Source organism: Ips typographus, linkage group LG1, assembly GCF_016097725.1.
Source record: "Ips typographus isolate SLU linkage group LG1, UJ_Ityp_2.0, whole genome shotgun sequence".
Lineage (NCBI taxonomy): Eukaryota > Metazoa > Arthropoda > Insecta > Coleoptera > Curculionidae > Ips > Ips typographus.
The window spans coordinates 19,197,543-19,222,010 of NC_138422.1; the positions used below are offsets into that span (position 1 = coordinate 19,197,543).

The 24,468-nt window shown below is 37.7% G+C and overlaps 1 long non-coding RNA gene across 1 annotated transcript; it reads right to left on the reverse strand.

Moving 5' to 3' along the window:
* Positions 1-22,335: 22,335 nt before the first annotated feature.
* On the reverse strand, positions 22,336-24,088 carry LOC145736476 (uncharacterized). Its single transcript, XR_014179970.1, has 2 exons — positions 23,584-24,088; positions 22,336-23,505 (listed from the first exon to the last, which is right to left on the reverse strand). It is a non-coding gene; the product is annotated as an uncharacterized LOC145736476 (long non-coding RNA).
* Positions 24,089-24,468: the final 380 nt, after the last annotated feature.

The window sequence follows — 24,468 nt, forward strand, 5'->3', positions numbered from 1 at the left end:
TTGTGACCTGACGTTTTTACAATCTAAATTTATTCAAAATCGATGTTGGGTTACTAATGAAATTGCCGTGTTTGACTGAGTATACGATGGATACCAACTATTAATTTTGTCAATTTAGAATGATACCACACAAATTTATATGGACAAAACAACTTTTATTTTTGGCGATTAAAAAATACAGGTTAGTGTACTGTTCTGTAAACAATACCGTCGTCCCAGTCGGTCACCATCACAAGTGCATTTTCTTGCGTCATCATCACCGAACCTTTCTAAATTACCATACAACTGCATGCGATTAACCATATTTTTTCCGGCACAGACAATCCTGCCTGCATTCTTGTACTTTTTCACGCTTTTAATATCTTTAATGTGACATTATTATTGAATATAACTGTTCTCTAAATTATTATACTTACGGGCGACCAAAAAACGTTATCCTGACCTATATTTAAGTAATACCAAACTGCTTTGAGTTCACTTGGAAAAGAGTTGAACAACATTGTCAGTTGCAGTCGCCTAACAGTAAAATGCGCGTTAATAAAATTTAATTCGTAAATATTTAAAAGGAGTTAATGTAATTTGCGAATGTCGTTAACATTGTCGGGATTTGCGCTGTAAGCTGTGATTTATTAAAATATTACTTCTTATTGATGTCTCTTGTCGTTCTATATGGAAATGAGTTTGTTAGCATGATTTCTGCAAGAGTATTTGTAGTAAAAGTAGTAATGATCATTAGTAAGATCAAATCCTAATAGGATTTGACTTTATATAGTTAGGCTTATAGATATGATCGTTTGAAACTGATCAGACTAAACATAGAAATTTGAACGAGACGTTGAGTATGAAGTAGCATATTTCTCTTTAATTATATATTTTATATTAGTGACAGACTGACATTTGGCCTGGCTTATCAAATTAATATCAGTTACCCCTTTTATTAATTATAGGGTTTTTCAATGAAAAGTAGCCACCCTGAATATATTCCAAAATAATTTCTCTGTTAAAAAATGCTAAGACACGTCAACAAAGATTGCAAGGGGGACATCTTTTTACGTAGGATTTGAATTTCTGCCATCAGCCCCTTTGCCGCCATAGCCACCCCCACTAAGTTTTCAAATGGCACCATACCCTGTGTGGCACATCGTTGGAAAGGGTATTTCATAAGGAATTAATTGCACTATTTTATTTGTACATTTGCTTTGAATTGAGAGCAAAAAAAATAAAAACATTTTTTTGTTATTTTGGTCAAACTGCTGATAACACTACCGAATACTTGTTTTCCATTCCATGTTTTTGCCTCAGTCGGTCAACTTGTAAGTTCGTTTTGAAGGAACATTGTCAATATGGTTTACACGACTGCCGAAAGAATAGAAATTGTACGTATTTATTTCAAACATAACGACTGTGCACGAGCTGCCGCGCGCGCTTTTAATGCAATCCATCCAGATAAATTAATTGGTCATCAGTATGTCTTAAAGTTGATGCAAAAATTCATGGAAACTGGTTCAGTGACAAACAAAAAACATCAACCTGAAAGACAAATTATTAATGAACCAATTTAAGTTGCTGTTTTGGGACACGTTGCAATGGATAATAATCAGTCTTTAAATCAAATTTCCCATGCATCGGGTGTTTCGACAAGCAGTGTATGGAGAATTAAAAAAAACACAATTTTCATCCATACAAGGTAAAATTGGTTCAGGAATTTAACGAAGATGACTATGATAGAAGACTACAATTTTGTGAAATTATGTCTACTAATCTGACAAACAACGTGAACTTGTTGTACAATATTTGCTTCAGTGATGAGTGTATGTTTTTTTTGAATGGAGAAGTGAACAGGCATAACTGTAGGTATTCAGTCAGACACGAATCCACATTGGTTTAGGGAAACCCATACCCAATATCCAGAAAAACTTAATGTTTGGGCAGGTATTTTAGGAGACCACATCGTTGGTCCGTTTTTTATTGACGGTAATTTGAATGGCGCTACTTATCTTGAGCTTCTTGACACCACTGTTGATCCGACCATAACAGAGCTACTAGAAAATGATGAAACTTTACTAATTTTCCAACAAGACGGTGCACCTCCACACTATTCACTTTCCGTTCGAGAATATCTGAACAATCGATTTCCTGGAAAATGGATTGGTAGACGTGGTCCCATGGAATGGCCTGCGAGATCACCCGATATCACTCCGTTGGACTTTTTTCTATAGGGGCATTTAAAATCTAAAGTCTATGCAACACAGCCGGCCAATATTGCAGACCTTAGGCAGAGAATAATACATGAATGCCGACAACTGACACCGCAAGTCCTCACAAATGTTCGCAAACTCTTCCAAAGTCGCTTGTATTATTGTATGGTAGTTAACGGAGGTTGTTTTGAGCCATTAATTAAATGATAACCGCTATTTGCTATTATTTCTGCAGTTAACAAAAAATAAACACAAAACGTATTTTTTATTTTTTTTGGTCTCAATTCAAAGCAAATGTACAAATAAAATAGTGCAATTAATTCCTTATGAAATACGCTTTCCAACGATGTGCCACACAGGGTATGGTGCCATTTGAAAACTTAGTGGGGGTGGCTTTGGCGGCAAAGGGGCTGATGGCAGAAATTCAAATCCTACGTAAAAAGATGTCCCCCTTGCAATCTTTGTTGACGTGTCTTAGCATTTTTTAACAGATCAATTATTTTGGAAGATATTCAGGGTGGCTACTTTTCATTGAAAAACCCTGTATATTACCCTACAAAATCAGTAATACTTGTTTAACAATTTTTTAATATGACAATTGAATAAGAACATTTTTGGAGGTTTAAAGTACCCTATTTGGGTTTTCCCACAGAATTTTTTCTTTTTGTTAATAAGTCAGGTAAAAAGCTTAAGATCAACTCGCCCACTTAGGTACTTTCTTGGGTACAACTTGTACCTGTTTAGACAGAACTAAATTTATTCCTATAACTCGTATCAAAGATAAAATATTTTTGAAATGTGTAACGTCATCCTATTTTACTTTTTTGTATATCTGCCCTATATAAAAAGAAGAAAGGGCAGATAGTAAAATACTTTACAGTAATCTGCATATACCCCAGATGAAAATTGTGAATAAGTAACTATTTTATATTTGAAATCAAGTTTGCAATAACATTTTCTTATACTAACAAATTTAAACATTTTTAAACATCCTGTATAATAATAAAAAATCTAACCTAAAACTAAATAACGGCATTTTTAGTTTGAAGCTGTTTAAAGCAAAATTTTAATAGGTCTACCAACCATTTTTCTGAAAAGTTATGAGTCTTGCAGTCACAAGTTAGAAACCAGTAGTTTTTAGGAAATACGTCTGCAATGTGTTGGAGACAGAAGAAAAAAGGGATGATAAGCACGCCAACACGTGTTTCACCTTATCACCTTCATCAAGCATGCAACTCCTAACAGTCCTAACTTACTTAAATACGTTAAACGTGAGCTGCATACTTGATGTTGATAAGAAAATCTTTCTCTAGATACAGGTACATATGCGTTATGTTAATTTTTTTATTGTCAAATCAACCTGGACAGACGTTAACTTTTACAATGACATAAGAGTTTTGTTGTGTTTACAGTTTGAAATAACCCTATGCATTTGTAACGCCTTTACGTACCGGTCCTTGTACGGTTTTTGCCACACCTAGGGGTAGGTGCTTCGAAACTCGGGCGCCACCTTTGTTTTATTTGGAGAAGCGTAACTAAGGACTAAGGAACTCGCTTCGTATACCTGGGGAGCTTTTAGACAGTCGAAGACAGAGTTCACGTTTATCTGTAAATGGATGAAGGGAGTGGGACAAAAATAAGGAAACACAGGGTTGTCAGCAAAACTAAACAAGTCGTGTTAACCAGGAAAAATAACAGTTAACAGTCATTCATATCCTAACTTACTTAAAAAACTCTATCACAACAAAACAAACGGAGAACAACACAGCCTCGTGTTCAAATCAATAAACGGTACAGTCGGACCTGGAGATCCCAACTAAATTAATACGGTAACTTTGAAACGGAAAACAAACAGACAACACAACCTAGTGTTCAGAACGGGGAACGGTTCGGAGAACTAAGACGGTTTTTTTCCAGCCAGGGTAAACAGACGGTTACGGTATGAATGACAGATTCGGACGGTACGAAAACTGTGCTCTGGGGGTACAGACGGGGTCAAAGAATCGGTATCAGCTTTCAAAAGGTCGGCCCTCGGAGTTGACCAGTTGGGGGTTAAAACGGCCGGAGCTGACAGTCCGAAGAAATCAGTTCGGAAAGACCTGGGTGAATTCAGGTTTGGTTACAGGATTTCGGAGCCGTGGCCCTCGAAGTTAACCAGCAGTATTATAACATCCTGTACTGGCGGCCGGATAAAACTTTTGTTTTTTTTTTAAACCTTAAACCTACACTACTTTTATCCTAACACAAACACTAAACTACGATTTGTCTCTAATATCTTCTTAGTCTGCATATCCTCCATATCCCATTGTCAGGAAATTACATCGGCAGTGGGGTAGTTTTTCCATCCTTTGAGTATGACTTGCGAAGCGCTTCTTCGGCGGTGATGAAGTTTTCCTATTGTCGGTGCGGTTTCTCGGCTCCTGTTGGTAGCAACTACAGTCCTTAGACAGTTGACCTATGCGTCCACATCTCGAGCAGAACAGAACTGGTGGCTTTGTACAAAAAGCTCGGTGGTGGCCTACTTCTCCACATCTCCAGCATAAACCTTGCTGAACGGACAGAAATCTCGGCTTTTGTATCCTCTTAGTCGTCGGTTCGGTACAAGTGGCGGTTGTGACCACTTCTTCAATCGCGTCAAACCAACTGGTGGACTCGGTTAACTCCAGAGTGGGTGATTGCGACATTCTTTGCCTTAAGATGGAAATTAAAATGAGAAGTCGGTTGACTTAATGTTTGAACGGAAGCTTTAATTCTTATATCTACTGACTAGGAAAACGGAAACACGCAAACACACAACAGGAAAAAAAAAACACTTTAAGGCACATTTATATACCAGGTGTCCAAGAGCACCCTGGACATAGGAGATTAACATGGGAAAACGGTTTTGATTTTTTTGCGCCTGTACGGTTGATTTGATTGAAAAATCGTATTAATGAAAGTTGTAGTACCTATCACGGACTAATTTTCTGTATTTTTCAGATCTCTAACTTGAGCCCTTTTGTCGTAAAACACGAACAAAAATGCGAAAATTTTAACTTTTTACCTGCACTGTATAAGCGGTTGTCGAGCAACAATGACCTGTTTACCCGTTGCTCGACAATAAATTTTCGCATTTTTGTTCGTGTTTTACGACGAAAGGGCTCAAGTTAGAGATCTGAAAAAAATACAGAAAACTAGTCCGTGATAGGTACTACAACTTTCATTCATACGATTTTTCAATCAAATCAACCGTACAGGCGCAAAAAAATCAAAACCGTTTTCCCATGTTAATCTCCTATGTCCAGGGTGCTCTTGGACACCTGGTATAGTAGTTGCCCCGTTATGGTTATTAGTCTTTTCCGCAGTCTTTTATGCGGGGGGCAACCTTTTGGGCGGAGCTTAGCCAAAGCGGCCTTTAACCATGGTGGCCAAAGGTTTGGACTGACGCCATACCTCGCCATCTCGTTAGCCAAATCGGTTACATTAGAAGGCGTGGGCGTAGTCTGTGGTGTAGCCGGCTTCGGTGGTTTTCTGGTCGGCTGTGGCGGTTTTCTCGCCGGCACCACCACAATGTTTGACAAATCTCTGGCCTCCTGTCGGATCTTATCTAATCGAGCGTTGGTGGCTAAAATCCTTTGCTCATAATGCCCCTTGATACAAATTGGCTGGTCGGCCACGGGCGCACCAAGCGGTGGTTCGCCAGGTAAGCGTCTTCGCGAAGTCGGTATTCGGCAGGGCATAGTCCGCACGTCCGCATCGTTCTGCTGGCTGAAGCGTCGGTCGGTAGTCGATGGTCCGTGAAGAACTGACAATGACAATGTTAAATGTAGCGCGCGGCGCATTCTGTGTTTACCAGCTCGCGAGTCGCGACGGCGCGTTGTTGTTTCATTTACCCTCCCGCGGCTGTTCGCTGAACCTTTATCGACCGCAGCGTTGCGTTCACCATTCTGTCGCGAAGACGCATTGTAACTTAAGCGTGTGAGGCTGCGCATTGTTTTCTTTAATCTAATACTACATATCAACAAAAGAATTAGTAACTTCGTTACACATTTCATGCGAGTAGAATACTATACCTTTTCTACGACTCCCTATGGTAGTAGTGGGTCGTCGTGGTAAAAATAAAAGTAAATTGAGATGACGTAACAATATCAAGGCAAGGTAATATACGTCTATATGATTTAGCTTAGGAAGTTAATATTAAGAAGGATACAAGATGTGAAAGTTTAAATTTTGTTTTTGATTTTTTATCATACTATCAGGGTCTTTTGATACAATTATCTCAAACAAAACAAAATGTTTAAAGGGGTTGTGCCACGCGGGAAATACGATGCTTTCATCTATTTTGCGGTAGCTGATAGGGGGTGCTACCTGCAATCATTTCAGCTGCTTAAAAAGACTCAATTTTTTTACGCAACTGAAACCATACGACTTTATGTTTACGTTTTTACGTAAAAAGGTATACTCGTTTTAAGTCTTAAAAGTTGACCGTTTTTGAGATATTGCACACTGAAACTTTCATATTAGTAAATATACAGTGTGTCCAGGATAAGGAGGGCCACTATGGGGATCTTGGAAACGGTTAGACATACAGATTTCGCAAGAAAGTTGCATAATCATGGCCTTTAGAGAACGTCGAATTTGGTTTTAGTTTTTGAGATATTTTAAAAAAGTGATTTTTTTATTGTACGTTTTAATTTTTTGTGACGTTAATACTGGACCTAGACCAAAACTAAAGACACTTCTCCATATCAACTTTTAATGCTCTTTATTGAGGCATTGTCAGTTTTTTATTCCGACGTTTCGTCTTTACGGAAGCATCATCAAGTTCGTTTTTTTAAATACGGTCCTGATGTTTTTGTGTTAGATTATGAAAGCCCTTTTTATTCTGAATTCAATGATGTATGACACTTTATGGTTTCATTTAGTTTTACACTGTTTTTTCGGCATCAATAAAAAAAATATTGAGGATCTGTAATTCGTTTTTCAATTTTTTAAAATAAACAAATTAATAGATATTCTTGGACTTGAGTTTCTTGGACACAACGGGTAACAAACGCAGAATATTGAAGCAAAAGAAAACAAAAAGGCAAGTCAACGGAAACCGCTCTGCATCAGCTAACACGCAGAATAGAGAGACCTCTCGTCAGAAGGCGAAAATCTCTTGGTGCTTTTTTTGGATTGAAGGAGCATTCGACAATACTCCCTTCAATGTCATTTACCGTGCGTTGACTGAACGCAACGTTGAGATCTCTCTAAGAGAGTGGATTCGTTTCATGCTGTCCAGTCGCAGCATTCAGGCAGAAATGCACGGAGATCAGTCCATGGTGGTTGCCGCAAGGGGCTGTTCTCATGGACGAGTACTCTCCCCAATGCTGTGGAGCCTTGTAGTGGACGAACTACTGTGGAATCTGAACGATGCTGGCCTGTATGCACAGCAGACGACATAGTTATTCTCTGTAACGGAACCAGAGACAGGCTTCGCGGCGCTATAGCTGGGGCGCTGCGAATAGTCTTCAGCAGAAAGCGTGACCAAGAAATACGACCAGAGATAATTCTCTCTGGTGTAACACTAAACTACAGTCAGTCAATTAACTACCTGGGTATCTACCTGGACGCTAAATTGTCATGGCGGGAGCCTGTAAAATCAGGAAAGCTTTGTTTGCACTGTGGACTTGCAGGAGGGCTTGCAGTGGCACCTGGGGATTACAACCGAAGGTTGCCCACTGGTTCTACTGCGCCATAGTTAGACCTATACTCACATATAGGGGCCCTTGTGTGGTGGCCATGAGTGAAATGAAGTGACGTGCGCACAAAATTAGATAGGTTACAAAGGCTCGCAAGCACTGCGATAACGGGAAGCATGAGAACTGCCCCCACGAGAGCACTTAAAGAGTTGCTCAACTTGGAAAAATGGAAGCCATAAGGGCAGCATATAGTTTGCACACTATGGATCAATTACAAGTTTGCACGTATGGACACTCTTGTATATGGGACTGGGCCACTGAACGGTGCCCATACTTCTTATGAGTAGTGACCATATGCCTAGAAGGTTACAGCCCTCAAATTTCCTCAAGGTAATTACCGAGCGGGAGGAGTGGGACAATGGAGCTGGTTCACTGATGGATCCAGCAGAGGGGGGCTGACGGAGGCAGGTGTCTGCGCTGAGACAGGCCAAACAGCGAAGCACTGTGCCTTGGGTACACACGCTACTGTATTTCAGGCTGAGGTGCTTGCAATCCTGTATTGTGGGCTAGAACTAATATCGGGCCCGCGACAGGAAGGCACAATTAACATTTGTTCTGACAGTAGTGCACTTCAAATTGGTTCTGGAGTGCAAACCAACCCTGGAAAAGCTGAGTTCCGGGACATACTGATATTCCGGGAAATAAAGAGGCGGATCGACTTAATGTGGTGTCCAGCCTTCACTCGTTGGCTGACAACATTCCTGGGACAGTCAATAATGACGCCCAGGGCAATCAAGGAGCTAAGACCTAGCAGACTGGTTGGCTTCATAAAGTCGACCCGACTGCTGTAGCTACCAACAACCGGGATGTGACGGGCCCATACAGGAGGCCTATATGTTTCTGGGGTGCTGCCCCCCTAGTTTGCCAAACAAACAAACAAAACAAAAAGGCTGAAATGGTGGACACGGTAAAAGCAGGAAAACTTATCTTACTTATCTGGGGTTAAAAGTACCACGCTACAGCTAATAATACAAGGAAAGATACAACAAAACGTGGGAAGAAGACGTACTTCATGACTGAAGAACTTAAGAGAGTGGGTTCACTGTACTTCAATAGAATGGTTCCGAGCTGCCGCATCCGAAGCAAGAATCGTCAAGATGATAGCCAACTTTCTAAGAAGCACGTGAAGAGGCAGAAAGTTTAAACAAAAGGAGTTGGCATGACCCCATTCTTTGATATTTGGGATATCAGAACTTATCATTTTCTTGACGGCTTCGCCAGTTCCTGCATTCCACAGTAGAGTGGTATCGTCAGCAAAACTGTAAATATACCCCGTATATTTAGCATGGTGAGGTCATTAATGTTTTTAAAATGACCGGGTCCAGTATGGTGACACACCAAGGGTGCAGCCTCACCATTGCCAACCCTGCCCACCTGCACCTTATCCTGGAGGATCCAGCAGCTGTCCCCCACAGTGATGAAGTTTCCGCACCAGCACCCCTCAATCCAAGCATTCAAACACCTTTGAAAATTACAAATTACTACGTGAAAACACTGCATCGCTTGTGCTCAAAGACTTTCCAAAGCTGGGATGCGATCAAGATGTTGAATGCGGATAAAAAAGGAACCAGCCTTGGCTTTATTAGCTGCTCAATCGCCTTAGACAAGGTAGCATTGATATAAGACGGAAATTAGATAAATCCTTCATCCTAAGAGATTACAATTGCCCGTTTCAAGAAGATAGAGAACTTGCCTGCTAAAATATGTTTCTTAATTCAAACATTTCGTTGAAGTTAGTAGAATCTGCAAGGTAATATTTTTTTTGACCAAGTCAATACTTGTAAGTTGTTATTATGACAAATAAAGATATATTCATGTTTATTGAGAATGTTTTCTTTTACTTTTCCATTCTACATGTTTCTGAAATGTACCATCTTTTACTTCTAGCAAAAAGCAAGTAACCATAACAATATTGCGCTTTGTCATTTTGCATGAATGGCTTAACGAGAGTAATTGCTTGTCAAAGAGACCTTGCATAGTTTTTTTTTGAGAACCCGATAATCTGGGAAGTCATATGTTGGGTACTGTATAAAAATTACTCTCGCTGATTGCAATCGGAATAGTAAATCATATGCAAACGTGAAATAGGTATATTTTATGTCAAACCGGGTTATGCGATCTTCTTTTTCAAGAATTTTAATAAGCGTTTCTGCGTGCCAACAAGCATGTACCTAAGGTTTTACATAAAAGAATGTTGTGGTGGATGTCCCAAGCAAATTATATTTATATTCCGCTTATTAAGGGGACTATTCATATTATGTTCAGTTTTCTACTAGTTCAATGAGTGATTTGTTCTAAATCTTTTTGGTCACAACTTGACATTTTTTAAACCCAGAAATTGAAACACGAAAAAAACGTCGAATTAAATTCAGGGACTAACTAAGTCTTTAATGTTCTTATACTATATTATATGAAACTAAAAGTGTAAAAAGTACTTTAAAAAAATAAACGCTAAAGTTCCTATAAACGATGGTTGAGAAGTGCACTTTGGCGGTTTTAGCGTATCCACCGGTGTTCGCGAACAGCTCGCAAACATCTAATATTGTCAGAAAGAAGTAGTAGTCCATATTCTTTCAGTGGAGTCGCAAGAGTACGAAAGGAAGGAAATGACAAACAGTCTTCTCCACAATACTTTATTATGACCTTAGATGGTAAGGTCTGCTGGTCTGCTGCGCTGAGCAGACCTTACCATCTAAGGTCATAATAAAGTATTGTGGAGAAGACTGTTTGTCATTTCCTTCCTTTCGTATCTAATATTGTGTTTACAAAAGGTTCGCATTAAGTTCGCGAGCAGCTCGCTCGTTGAATTCACAACAGTTTACTTTTGCTTACTGCCGCATAAACATAAAATATTTTCAATAGTGGAGTGGGCGGATAAAAAAGTGATTTTCAGAACGACGAAAATCACAGTGAAAGTGAAGTGAGCGGTGTTGATGAGGAAGAGAAAACTCTTGTAGAAAAGTAACTTCCACAAACGGAAGGAAACCCAGTCAGGGGAATCTTCATACAAGCGAAGCAAAACTGTTGCTGATCCTCGAGTTGCCGAAGCATATGACATAATGCAATCTCTCAAGCAAAAAGTAGCTGAACGAGATGAGTGTTTTTGGGGAGCAACTTGCTTTCAAATTGCGAATGCTGGATCAGCGTAATCCGTTAATGTTGCAACACAAAATCAACCTGTTGTGTACTACAGGCTGAAAATTAGACAAACCATTCATATATTCCCCCAAGAAATATTGAAACCACAACTAAGTACTAGAAGTACCAGTAGTTCTACAGTTTGTCTGAGTGTTGTTTGAGTTCTGACCAGCAGTATTTCATACAGAGCCCGTCATATATTGAAGTTGATAAACCACATTCTGGCTTTTCAACGTATTGCGACCTATCAGTTGTGGGATCCAGTTCTGAGCAACTATCACAGGGTATCAGCAACTTCACTCAAACACACGATGTACAGCCCCAATGGTAGACAACAATTCGTCGTCAGTAATGAAAATACCTATAGGTATACAAAGTGTTCATCTTTTTTGTGTTATTAATAAAAAGAATTGATTTCTTACTTAAATATATTCATTTAATGTTGTTATTAGTGCACTGCACACCTCTGGGACTATTCTGGATATTAGCTGCTTTGATATTTTGAAGGTGTACATTAAACTAGTATAAGAGAGTAGCTAAGAACCGTAAAGTAAGTAGAAGCCTTTCCTGTGAGGGAATTGCTTCTCTATAATTACTATTTTGTTTTGAAATTTTAGGTCCAAGTACGTTTAGTAAATATTCAAAGTCAGTCACTGACACACGACAAAAATTTCTAAAACCAGCTGCATCTTCTAGTTTTAAATCTGCCAGTAAGCTGCTGCCATTGTATTGTGGTGGAAAAGTTGCCTTTGCCAGTATTATGGGCGACGTCTCTGTCGTTTGATATCATCTGATGCTTTGATTACAGCATATGCAGCGCAAGCTAAAAGTAGATCTTCTGCTTCAGACAACATACTGATACAAGCAAACGCGGAATATTGATTGAACTCTTTGACGAACAGAAGCGAACACAAAATTGGTTTCGTGTAGACGTGGTCGTGTAACAGCTCGCGAACTGTGCACGAACTGCTTGCATTCTGATTGTGAACTGCTCGCGAACAAGACTGTAACATGTTCGCGAGCTATTCGCAATAAATTTGTCGGTGGATACGCGCCTTAAATTGTATGTATCCCAAACTCCAAAAAAATAGTTTTATTTTGTTTTAACTCCTAAAACAAAAAACTCATGTGAAGTTTGGCCTGCTTGTTTATCATTATGAAGTGGTAATTTGTAATTTTTTTGAAATAATCTGGACAGGTACGATTTTGTTTCATCGTGCATTAACGTATAAAAATGACGGTATCTAAGAAACTAAGCAAAATGGAACGAAATGTCCTATGGACTCTCACATGTGCCATATCACGTAGTTTGGCAAAATCATAGTTTCACCAACTATCTCTGTGTGGTTTCCTATGTATAATTTAAAAATGTTCATAACTGTGTATATCGTTTGCTAATGGGAGATTCTGTATATTATTATGCCACATTATCACTGTAATGAAAAATGCTTTCTCTGGTTTTTTGGTAAGTTGATAAATTTGTTTTCAGACAAGCTTGTAAATGTGGAAAAATAAAATTAATAGCTTCCATAATAAAACAGCATGTATTTTTATGTTTCTAATGAATAGCTTTAACGGATTAACAGTTGACTGCTAAAAAGGTAATTTATCAATGGTTAAAAGGTCAACATTCTGAAAGTAATTTCTTTGGGGAATCACTGCTTAAGACATATTTTGGGATATGTTTCCGTTTATAATTTTACATTTTTTGTACTGCAAAAAAGCCGCTCCCTTCGATTGTTTTAATTTACGATCAGGTTTTTCTGGCTCGTTAAAATAAGGAGACAAAATTCGGCAACCGCAAACTACCGCTAGGTTCACTTTGGACCTATCTCATTAAGAATTCAACATGTTGCCGAACTTGGGGGCCATATTTCTGTGTCACTCAAAGCACTGAAACCCTTTTATTTCCCGTCGATTTTAATCTTTCATGGGTTAAATAATTTAGTCGTACATTGCACTTGCTTCTATGTTGGCGTAGTCTTTTTTGAATAAATGACACTTCCCACGTGCTATAAAATATGATAAAATAAATAAAGTCATAAAACTTTTTAGAACTTGTGATTTTTTGTGAGTCACTACTTCCTAATTGAGAAGCTTTATGGGTCGAGGTCCTTGTGAAATAATTATGGTATTGTTTAATTTCATCCTTAAATAGCGCAACCTGATTAACATTGTAGTTGATACCATAACATGGAAGTTGATACAAAAGTGAAGGTTAAGTGAAAGTTAAAGCTGTATTAGCAAGTTCACTCTTGTTATGTGTTTTCATTAGGTCAATTTCAATTATTAATTTTTAGTCTTGACCTGAATCGGTGCTTAAATTTTATAGTCTAAGTTCTTTCTTATAGTTTTTCTTCTTCTTCTCTCATTGCCTTATCCGTTGCGGACGTTGGCTATTAACATGGCTATTCTTATCTTGTTTACTGCGCTTTTAATGACAATCCAAACCACTGGCGTAGGTTGTGCAACCAAGAATGTCGTCTCCTCCCTGCTCCTCTCTTGCTATCCACCTTGTCCTGGACAACCAACTGTAAAAGGCGGTATTTTTCATGTCATAGTATGTGGCCAAAATACCCCAGCTTCCGGTTTTTTTTTAATGTAAAGACGACTTCCTTCTCTTTCCCTAATCTCTGCATGACTTTCATGTTGGTGATGTGTTCCGTCCAGGATATTTGCAAAATACGCTGATACGTCCACATTTCGAAGGATTTCAGTCTTTTTAAAGTGGCCTCAGTTGTTGTCCAAGCTTCTACACCACACAACAAAACAGAAAATATGTAGCACCTGACTAGTCTTAATTTTAGTTATAGAGAAATATCTTGCTGGTAAATAGTTATTAAACGTAGCCCGAGCCCTTTCTATCCGTGATAGTATTTCTGATGCCTGGTCCCATTTCGCGTTAACTATGGTTCCGAGATATGTGTACGTTTCTACCTAATCTATGTCCTGACCGTCTATCGTTAGATGCACTGGAGGATGGTGACTTTTGCTAATAATCGAGGTGTTTTGTTAAATATGTTATGTTTTTGATATATTCAGGGAGAGTCCATATTCTTCACTTGCTATGTATATGCTTTGCATAATATTTTGTAGCCTCTTCATTGTTATTTGCTATAATTACTGCGTCGTCGGCATATCTAATGTTGTTGATTGCTTGTCCATTGGTTTTGATGCCATCTGATAAACCCGTCAGTGCTTTTCCAAAGATTTCTTTAGAGTATAAGTTGAATAAAAGAGGTGACAGAATGCACCCCTGTCGCACTCCCTTTCTGACAGCAATTTCGTCGCTGAGCGAATTGCCTATTTTTATTTTTGCGGTTTGCTCCAATACATATTAGTGATAATACGAATATCTTTTTCGTCAATGCCTAAGCATCTCGATGACCTTTTCGTGCTTGACATTGTCAAAAGCCTTGGAGAAATCGATAAAGCACAGGTGTGGCTTTGTTCATATCTCTGCACCTCTTTGGATATCGCCATCATCTCTGAGGTCTACCAATGCTCTGTTTGGTCTCTTTTTGGTGCCAAATAATATCCTATGTGCCTACCTGTGGTCATCCTGCCTTGCTATATCACCGGCCCATCTTCATTTTAGTTGTGCCACAAACTCACGAGATTTAAAAATAAATCCTAGTATGTCAAAAACATACAGGGAGTCCAGGAGAGGCCTGTTCTTCTTGTGGTTTCAGAAGATTGATTTTGCCTTTGCCAAGCTGAATTTTGTGGCCTTGGTAAATATACTCCGAGACAAGTTCTCGAAGCACGTTTTTTTTTTTTCCATTTGTGTTGGCAATGACCACAATATTGTTGGAAAATGGTAAATACCAAAACGGGAATAACAGGCTCTCCACTAACTCCATTAAAATTTATTAAAGCCTTTTCCAAACCTAAACGCGTCCTACATATTTCAAGCATAAAAATACGCATTATCAACTGACTTTATGCCACTTATTTGGAATTTTACTTCTTCTTCTTCTTGAAATAGGCTTTTAGCCTGTTTTTCCAGCTTTAAGAAGTTCTTTGCGACTTCGACATCCAGCTATCCCTCCACCTCTTTGGTGGTCTGCCTTGCGGTCTTCTAGAGTATGGTTTTCCGTCTCTCGCAATTTTAGCACATTCGATTGTCTTCCATTCTGTTGATTCCACTCTCGCCGTCTCTCTCTCGTCAATCTTACAATATCCTGTATGTCGCAGATTCCTCTTATTTCTTGGTTGGGTATTCTGTCGCGTAGCGTGTGTCCCGTGATACTGCGGAGCGTTCTCATCTCTGCCGTTCGGGTTATGCTCTTGGTTCTGCTGGTGTCTGTCGTGGTTTCTGCGCCATTTGTGATTATTGGCCTTACGCACCATTTATACAGGGTGGACCATAAGTAATGGGACATAGAGCTACAGCATATTCCTGACATCAAAATAATACGATTTAGCTGAATTGTCCTATACCGAAAATTAATATTAAGAAAGATACAGGGTGTGAAAGTTGAAATTTTATTTTTGTTTTTTTATCATATCTTCACGGTCGTTTGATATAAATTACTGAAAGTTGGTATAAAGGGGTTTTGGCAGGCGTTAAATACGATGCTTTCATTTGTTTTGTAGTAGCTGATAGGGGGCGCTAGCTGCAACCATATCTGTTCCTTCAAGAGACTCTAACTTTTTTTTACGGAACTGAAACGACCATATGCTCTCAAAACATGATTCTACGATGTTTTCTATGTAAAAAAGGTATACTTGTTGTAAGTCTTAAAAGTTGACTGTTTTCGAGTTATTTAATGTTTTATTATTGCATGCATTGTCGTATGTTAATACGATATGTGCTGTATACTCTTAAGTTACACACATAACAGTTTCTGTATGTAAATTTGACCGTTTAAAAAATGTTTGTAAACTTTAAAATAAAGCTAGTTGTTATGAACGCCCTTTTTGTTTTTGTATCAAATCCTACTTAGAATTTAAAAAAAAATAGTAATTAAAATCTGCTGTACATGTAAATGCATGCAATAATAAAAGATTAAATAACTCGAAAACGGTCGACTTTTAAGACTTACAACAAGTATACCTTTTTTACGTAGAAAACATCTTAGAATCATATTTTGAAGTCATATGGCCGTTTCAGTTCCGTAAAAAAAAGTTTGAGCCTCTTGAAGGGACGGAGATGGTTACCGCTAGCGCCCCCTATCAGCTACTACAAAACAAATGAAAGCATCGTATTTTACGCCTGCCAAAACCCCTTTATACCAACTTTCAGTAATTTATATCAAAAGACCGTGAAGATATGACAACAAAGCTAAAATAAAATTTCAACTTTCACACCCTGTATCTTTCTTAATATTAACTTTCGGTATAGGACAATTCAGCTAAATCGTATTATTTTGATGTCAGGAATATGCTGTAGCTCTATGTCCCATTACTTATGGTCCACCCTGTATATCCTGGTCTTTGCTTCTATTCTTAGGAACTGGGTTTTCCATATAATGTCTTTCAAACATCCGGCTATTCTAGAGGCCTTATCGATTTGATTCTTTACCTCAGATCTTCTGTCTTGATGGGCGATTATTTCTACCCCTAAGTATCTGAAGGACATCACCTGTTCTACTATTTCGTGGTTAACAGCTAGTTTGCATCTTCTAGGTTCTTTTGCTACAACTAGTGACTTTGTCTTGTTTATCGCAATCGACATATTGTAGCGTTTCACTGTCAGGTAGAGTTGATGAAGTAGTCTCTGCAGCTCATCTTCTGTTCTTGCTTTTGCCATTGCTGGCTTTTCCTGGTGTTGAGTCTTATCTTCGTCGAACATTTGTTTGAAGTTATTTATCCATGCTTCGCCTGGGATATTTGTTACTGTTACATATTCGTTGACTTCGCGTTTCCTTCGTCTTATCAATCCCCATATCTCCTTTTGGCTGCCATAGAGGTCGTGTTCCGTATCCGCAGTGAAGGTTTCCCAGTATTCGGTTTTTATTCGTCGTATTTCTGCCTGCATTCTGTTGCCTTATTTCCTTGTATCGTATCCACTCTTCCGGTGTTCTGTTATTTAAGTATATCTCAGGTAGGTTTCACGTTTTTCTCTTGCCATTTGTTTTACTTCGGGCGTTAACCATGGTGTGTTATGTTTATTTGAGTTTTTGTTTATCCTCCTTTTGCCTAATGCTTCATTGGCGGCAGTTTCGATGTGTAATTTGATTTTTTCCCAACTAGCTTCCAGGTCGTCCTGATCCAGGATTGGCTGTTCTCTGATCTTTCGGGTCAGTCTTTTTCTCAAGTCCTTCACGGTGGGATTATTGATGGATTCAATCTTCAGTTTGTCTACGTAAATAGTTGGTGCCTTCTTTTTTAATTGTGTTGTTAGTCGTAGTTTTTCTATGACTAATTGGTGGTCCGATCCAATGTTTGCTGATGTTAGGGAGTGTACGTCGATTATCTGAGACGGGTGTACCGCTCTGTTTGAGATTAAATAATCGAGGAATTTTACCTTCTATTTAACATTCATTAAGCAATAATTTTACATGCTTCATCAGCGTCTCACCCTCTGCTTTAATCATTTCGCTCATTATTTGGTCTTTGTCAACAAATATTATGTGAACAGTTTCTAGAAAACCGTGGATTCTAGGTCCTTCGAGGCCTCCTCCGTACCATTACCAATAAAACCCAATTAAAATGGCATTTATTCAGTTTCAGATTCATCATCATCATGTAAAGTACAATCTGGGGTAGGACTTTACATTGTACTACAAAAGGACATAATATTTGAAAAAATAAAGTTTGTTATAATGCTTTTAAGTTAGTTATTAATCAAATTGTTCTACAGTATTTTACAGTTTTGCAACAGCAACGTAAAGCTCTTTGCTTGTATTTATCATGTTGTCATGCTCACATGTGTAAATTTCACTGTGACACTGAAACATCGTGTCTATCAATTTCAGTTCAATTTGAAAAAAAAATTGTTAACTACGATTCAACGTTATATATTAATACCTGAATGGAAAAATCAGCGAACCATCTGATAAACTAGTCGGCTACTTTGCACAAAGTCAAAGTACCTCTAAGGTCGTACGCTGCAGGTAGACGTAACAGAATAATTCATTTTTTGCGTACTATGTACGAAAGAGGATATTAATCTGGTGCGCTGTCGGTACTGTTGCAGATATATATCTGTGGTGGTACGTGTTTGCAATGAAAGTGGATGGTACCACACGCTGCTACACATAAGGAAGTTCAACTAGAGCAACTCACGTATCGCGAGCAAGAAAACTATAAAGTTGATGTTCTCGCTTTTTTATAGCATAGAGGGCGGTGCATTTTAACCTCAAGTTTAATTCTGTAATAAAAAATTTTTGTATGATTAAAAAATGTACGAATTTCTCCAAATAAAAAAAAAATCCATTATACCTCTGAAAACACTGTAAATTCTGCTGTATTAGAAATAACAAAAAATTTGCTTCGAAAACTATTTACGTGGGCTGAAATCCAGTGTAAAATTCAAACAATGTTATAATTTTTTTTATCAAAGTCTCCACAAAAGCAAAACTATAAGAGACAAAGTTTTTCTACTTTATTTTGTTGAAAAAACCAAATATTTGCAATCTTCCACAATAAGTAACCGATACTCAATACTAAAGAGTTGTTTGGTTATAAAAGAAAGTGCTGACATCAGCAAGTATTCAAAAAGTATTGCTTTTTTGAAGCGCTAAACTGTAGGATGTATGGTAATCTGAAAAATGCCAGATAGAAGATATGGACTAGAAAAAGTCATTTTACTATTTGATGCGTGTTGAAGATATGTCTTAAATAATACGTTTAGAGTTAGATGATGTGTGGTAGATCATGAGTGCTTTTTTGTGTTACAAAGTGGAAAAACTAATACATTAAGAAAATTCACCATTTCCATCGAATGATGTACATTTGTGCCCTGCAATCTTTATCTAAAATATACAGCCCTACGACCTAAAGATTGGTTGCATATCAAAACAGCACTTATAGCCCATGCATGTTCATCTTACATTAGATTATACATTATTATAATACTATTATAATATAACCGAATTTAAAAAAACATTAAAATTTTGAAAATGCGCTCATAATATAGATCTCAGAAAAGTAAGATAGAAACGTGCAAACAGATTTGACCTAACATCAACCGTTTGTCTGCTACAGCTTTCCAAATATTGAAATATTTAATGTTAGTTGGTAAAAATATCTCGAAAACGACGAAACGGTGATGATTCGAACGTTAATCAGTCTTCTGTAGTCCTCTGAGAAGTACATCAGGAGAACTCCACAGGCTGGTAGATAACTCGATGAATCTTCTCTCGCTTGAATCAGATTTTCCACTTCTGTTTGTTTGCTTGTTTCTGGCAGTTACAAAGCTCATCTTAGATTTTGCTTGATTGGCATAAAATCACTAGTTTCAGTTTTATGTGTCATCAAATAAATTTTTCCCAAATCTGCTTCGTCTAAAGCATACACATCTTTGAAGTTGAGAAGCTGATGGCCAAACATCCGTTTTTATTGTCCGTTCAGAGTGCAACTGGCCTTTTCCAATAGGTGTATCAAACACTAAGGAGCGTCACTCACTAGTCAGGGTTTCCGCCTCTGTAGTCACCATTATCACTGACTCAGATTTGGCTATAACATCGCCTTTCTTTAAGCTGTGTCACAATCTTTCAAGTTAGCCACCTTCATCTTAACGTGCTCTGATCTTGCCAACTTGACATTCTCTTACAATGTGACCTTTTTTATTCGCGAATACTGTTCGGGTGTTGTCATAACAATCTTGTCTTGTCCGGTCTTGGCCATTTTATTTTTCCAGCAGAAACTTTTTTGTTCCATTAGATTCCAAAAATACATCTTCAGTTATGTTACCTACGAAAACTACATGATGGAATACATGCTTTCCAAGCATGACCTCAGCTTCATGAATTTTTAAATACGACATGTAATCACCCCCAGCAGTTTCCAATATGCGCTTCGTCCCGGTGGCACCTTGCAGTACTTTACTACGTCCGATCTTACGATAGTATACCCAGGAACCAGTTTCAACAACCATTTGGCAATCTCGTCCGCATACCTTACCGGTCACTATCAAGGTGGTGTTGTCATGCTGAAGCTGAACTACTTTGATGATCGTTGGTGGGGATTGACAGTGTTGCCTAGCCAGTTTTTCTCCCTAAACACTGACTATGCTTAGTTTTCCTGGTTCTCTATTGTTAACACTTTGGTCTAATATGCTCCGTTTCTCCACAGTTTTAACCTTCCCAGGTTAGTGTAAACAAATTTGTTTGAATATTTCGATTGTTTTGCCTCCTTCATCTACCCAGCATTTCCAGCAGTTCCTACTAAAAGGTTCCGATTGAAGATTTCAGTCTGATGAGGTTCTTGAACGACCTGAACTTGAATATCGATTACATTGCTCTGGCGTTCGGCTTCTAACCTGACGTACTCGTGTAACTCTAAAGGACATCATGTAACGTCTGGCATCTGTATAAACGTAAAGCCTGCTCTGTGTTACAATCCTTCAAGCCTTTTACACAACCTCGAACCGATATTCGCTCTCAATATCCTGGGGAGCAGTCGGATAAGATAAACAAACTAATCGAGCAATGTCAACTTCATACTGTTGCAAAGTTTATAGCTTCTTTGACTATCGAGCCTCGTAGACTTGCTCTAGGATCTGCTCTGCTAGTTCTCAAACCTCATCTCCAGACGTTAAATCAAATCTTCGTAGTTCTTATAACGGCTTTTATCCAAGGTCTGCAAAACCTCCAGTGCTTCTTCTCTGAGTGACAAAAGCGGTATCTTTATCATTCGATGTCCATGTTGTTCGCCTCCCCGGCAGCCTCAAACTGTTTTCTGTAAATTTACCAGAGATCTTACCATCATAGACTGAAGGTTTAATGTTCGAACAAGCGTTTGGACTGGCAACTATAGTTGGCGTCAGTGACTTTTCCTGCAACTTGTTAACTTCTATTTGTAATTTCTGAAGAGTACTCCGGCTATTTGCCCCGTCACTTCTTCAATGATATGACTAACCTTTTCCTCATAGGTTTCCACCCTGTGTTCCACCTCACTCTTCATCTCATTAATACCACAATCTACCTTTTGTTCTTGTTGTTCAAACTGGTCTCTTAGTTGGTCTTTTGTCATCTCGCTTCTGGTATTGCATTAATCTCCTCTTACTTGCTGCCCTGGCTTGCTTAAATCTCTTGTAACTTACAATATTGGTTTGCTTCCATTTCATTTCAATTCAAACTGGTCTCGACTTATGGTACTCGGTTCTTGCTTTTGTTTCCTGAATCATCTTCATAAGTTGTTTGATTCCCGCGTTTATTTTTGTTCTTTGTGAACGGGTACTCACAGGCACTCAACAGTCTACTTCTTACAGTCTTCGTCGGTTTCTTCGGTCCTCGCAGTCTTTCTGGATTTTCAGTTCCACTTCTGACACCAAATGTACCGTTTTTCTCACTAAAACTCCACTTAATACTTTCACTCTATGTATATGTAAATTCTGATATTTCTTTTGTTTACTAACGCTCCTAGCCCGGTTGTTTATATGCGCTTCTATGGATTTGAGGAAATTCGGGAATATTAACGAAAATTGGCGTTTTCTCTTACGAGATACTTAAACAATGCAGTATACTGGGTAAAACCAAATAACTATCCTATCGCTTACTCTAAATTAAAAGTCCATTTCCCAATAATATGACGAATTTATAAAACTGGACTTCATCTTAATTCAGTTTTATTTCCGTTTAGATGATTTCTTTTGTTAGAACATCATACTGTATTTCTGTAACAGGGTACTTAATTAGTAACTTATATTAGATTTTTCTTTTAATTACTTCTTCGTATTTCTAGTTAAATGGTCATATTATGCATCTTCTGGTCTTTTTAATCTCTGTGGTAGCTTTTAAATAAAACCCAAACGTAAACCGGATGAGAAATCTTGTTTTTTTACCGTCTCCCAAACCCACCAAAGTCGATTAAAATAGCTAGAATGTCTGGGAGGTTTGTCACGGATCAAAGACTGATCAATGCAACGGCAATAATATTAGCATTTCATTTTAGGGGACATTCATTTTATACAATGATTTCAATACTTAGGAAAGGTTGTTAAACATTTATTTTTAAACATCTTATTACAATCATTAAGGGAAATAACGTCTTAATTTTGAAACTTGGGTTTATTGTTGCTACCTGTATCAAGGCTGTGAGAATCCCAGTGTTAACATTTTATAAGATTAGACAACTTTTTAGTCTGTCTCTGTTTGCCTTTAAATATGGTGGATTTTTTTATTTAAAAATTATTACTAATCACAATTTGTCAGTTACATGCCACTTTAACTCTAAAAATAATTCAAATCTCTTTTAGAACAGTGCCATGAATTGTACTGTAAAAAAATCCTATCCGTGTGATGATTGACATGTATCATTAATAAATTCACCGTGTATTTGTTATTAAGAATATTGATACTAATACTTTAATCGGTATCGTTTATGTGACATTCTAAGTAGCTACCAAATAAGAGCATTGTAATTTCTGTCACGGATAAATGAAATAATTCATCTTTAAAACACAGGTTTTTTTATAAATTACATCATATCTAAGTCGGAATCGTTAGTGTCAAAAGCATTCATTGGAGTTTAATCACGACATCTAACGTGACTGGGAACAAGAAATTTAATGATTTTTCGGTACAGGATCATTAAAAATTCAATAAAACAACGAGGCAGAATTGAATGCAAATTACCAAGGGCAACTAAATGTTAGAAAAAAGAACGCAACATTTTGAAAACGAAGTTAAGTTTCACTAAAGAGCACAGAAACAAAGAAATATCGCCGAACTTAAGCATACAGTGGTTTTCATCGAGCCATCAGACCAAAAGATAAATATTAATAATTTGCATATGTAATGACCTAAACCATAACATAATTATCCAAACCACACTACAATAAAAGCTAAAATGGGAACCATTTAGTTGGACCATTTGTCATTGATTGAAGGATGGAAATAATTGCTTTATAATGACTTTTCGAATGTTTCAAACATGATTTTAGTTGACAATCGATGGTGCAATTTGATATTTCAGTAATGCAATTTAGACAAAACGTATTTTTTTGCCAGAGGTTGGTAGTTCGTTGCTCGGTAAATTGGTGGTATCACAGGTGGTATCCTGTTTTTTTTTCGAAAAAGAACGTAAACAAAGTGAAAATTGCGATTAATATGTGGACAAGATTTTGGATTACCTCAGTTCCGAATCCTTCACAACCTTCTTTTTAATAAAATTTAAATCTATTTTTAATAAAACTCAGTCATCACTTTCTTCTCTAGGCTTTAACATATTCAAAAATAGTCTCCCCAAAATCCCTAAACCTTTCCATCAGACCAGTTGTTTCATTCTGTAGTTCCCCTTGCCACCGCCTCTCTTACTGGCTTAATGTCACCATCCTTAAAATCAGAAATTTCAAAAACCCATATTCAATTAAAAAATTCTACTGAACTCTGTTCATTACTTAAAAACTTAACTATATCTTCCACGGCCATTATGGTTTCTTTTGATGTTTCCAATCTCTTCCCAAGTATTCCTTCAGAATGCATTTCTTTGGTACAGGATTTGTTGTCCGGCTGTGCCAGTATTGATTCTTTCCAGGTTGAGATTTGGTCACTAGCAGCTTTGGTATTTCAACAGTTGAAACGATTCATATTATTCTCAAAGAAAGGGGCTAGTCTTGGGTTCTTACCTCTCCCCCCTTTTATCTGAAATTTTTATATCTAACAGTCACTTAAATCCTACCAAGCTTTTCAAAATATTATATTTTCCAGACGCTATGTTGATAACATTTTGAGCATTTTTTATGGCTGCCTTGAGGAACTCAGAATACCTTACCATTCCTTGACATCCTTCTAACAAGACTGACAGCCACATACAATTTTTCATCTATCACAAACCAACCGGTACAGATTGTTTGATACCTTTTAATTCTAACCACCCATTCAGCCAGAAAGTAGTTTCCTTAAATTCCTTTTTCCACCGTCAGTTTAATATCCCAATGACCGAACCGGATTTCAATACAGAGCTTTCTTAGTTCAAAACTCGCAGTTAACAACAATTTTCCTGATTTTCTCCTTAATAAAATTTATTACAACCATTTTAATAAAGTTATTAATAAAAACCTACTTATTCAACAAGAGAGTTACATATCGTAACTTTCTATCGGATTCTTGTATCGCATAAAGCTCTATCCTAAATTTCGTCCAATAGAGTAATTCAGTTCAATCCTCTTTTCAAGTGGATTGGACTAACGGAGCGGATCAAGGATCCTGTTTTTAGCGATGTGTACAGGTTTGAAAACCAATCCGGATTGAAATGAAAACAATGCCATTTGACTACCACAGTAGTAAATATGTAGA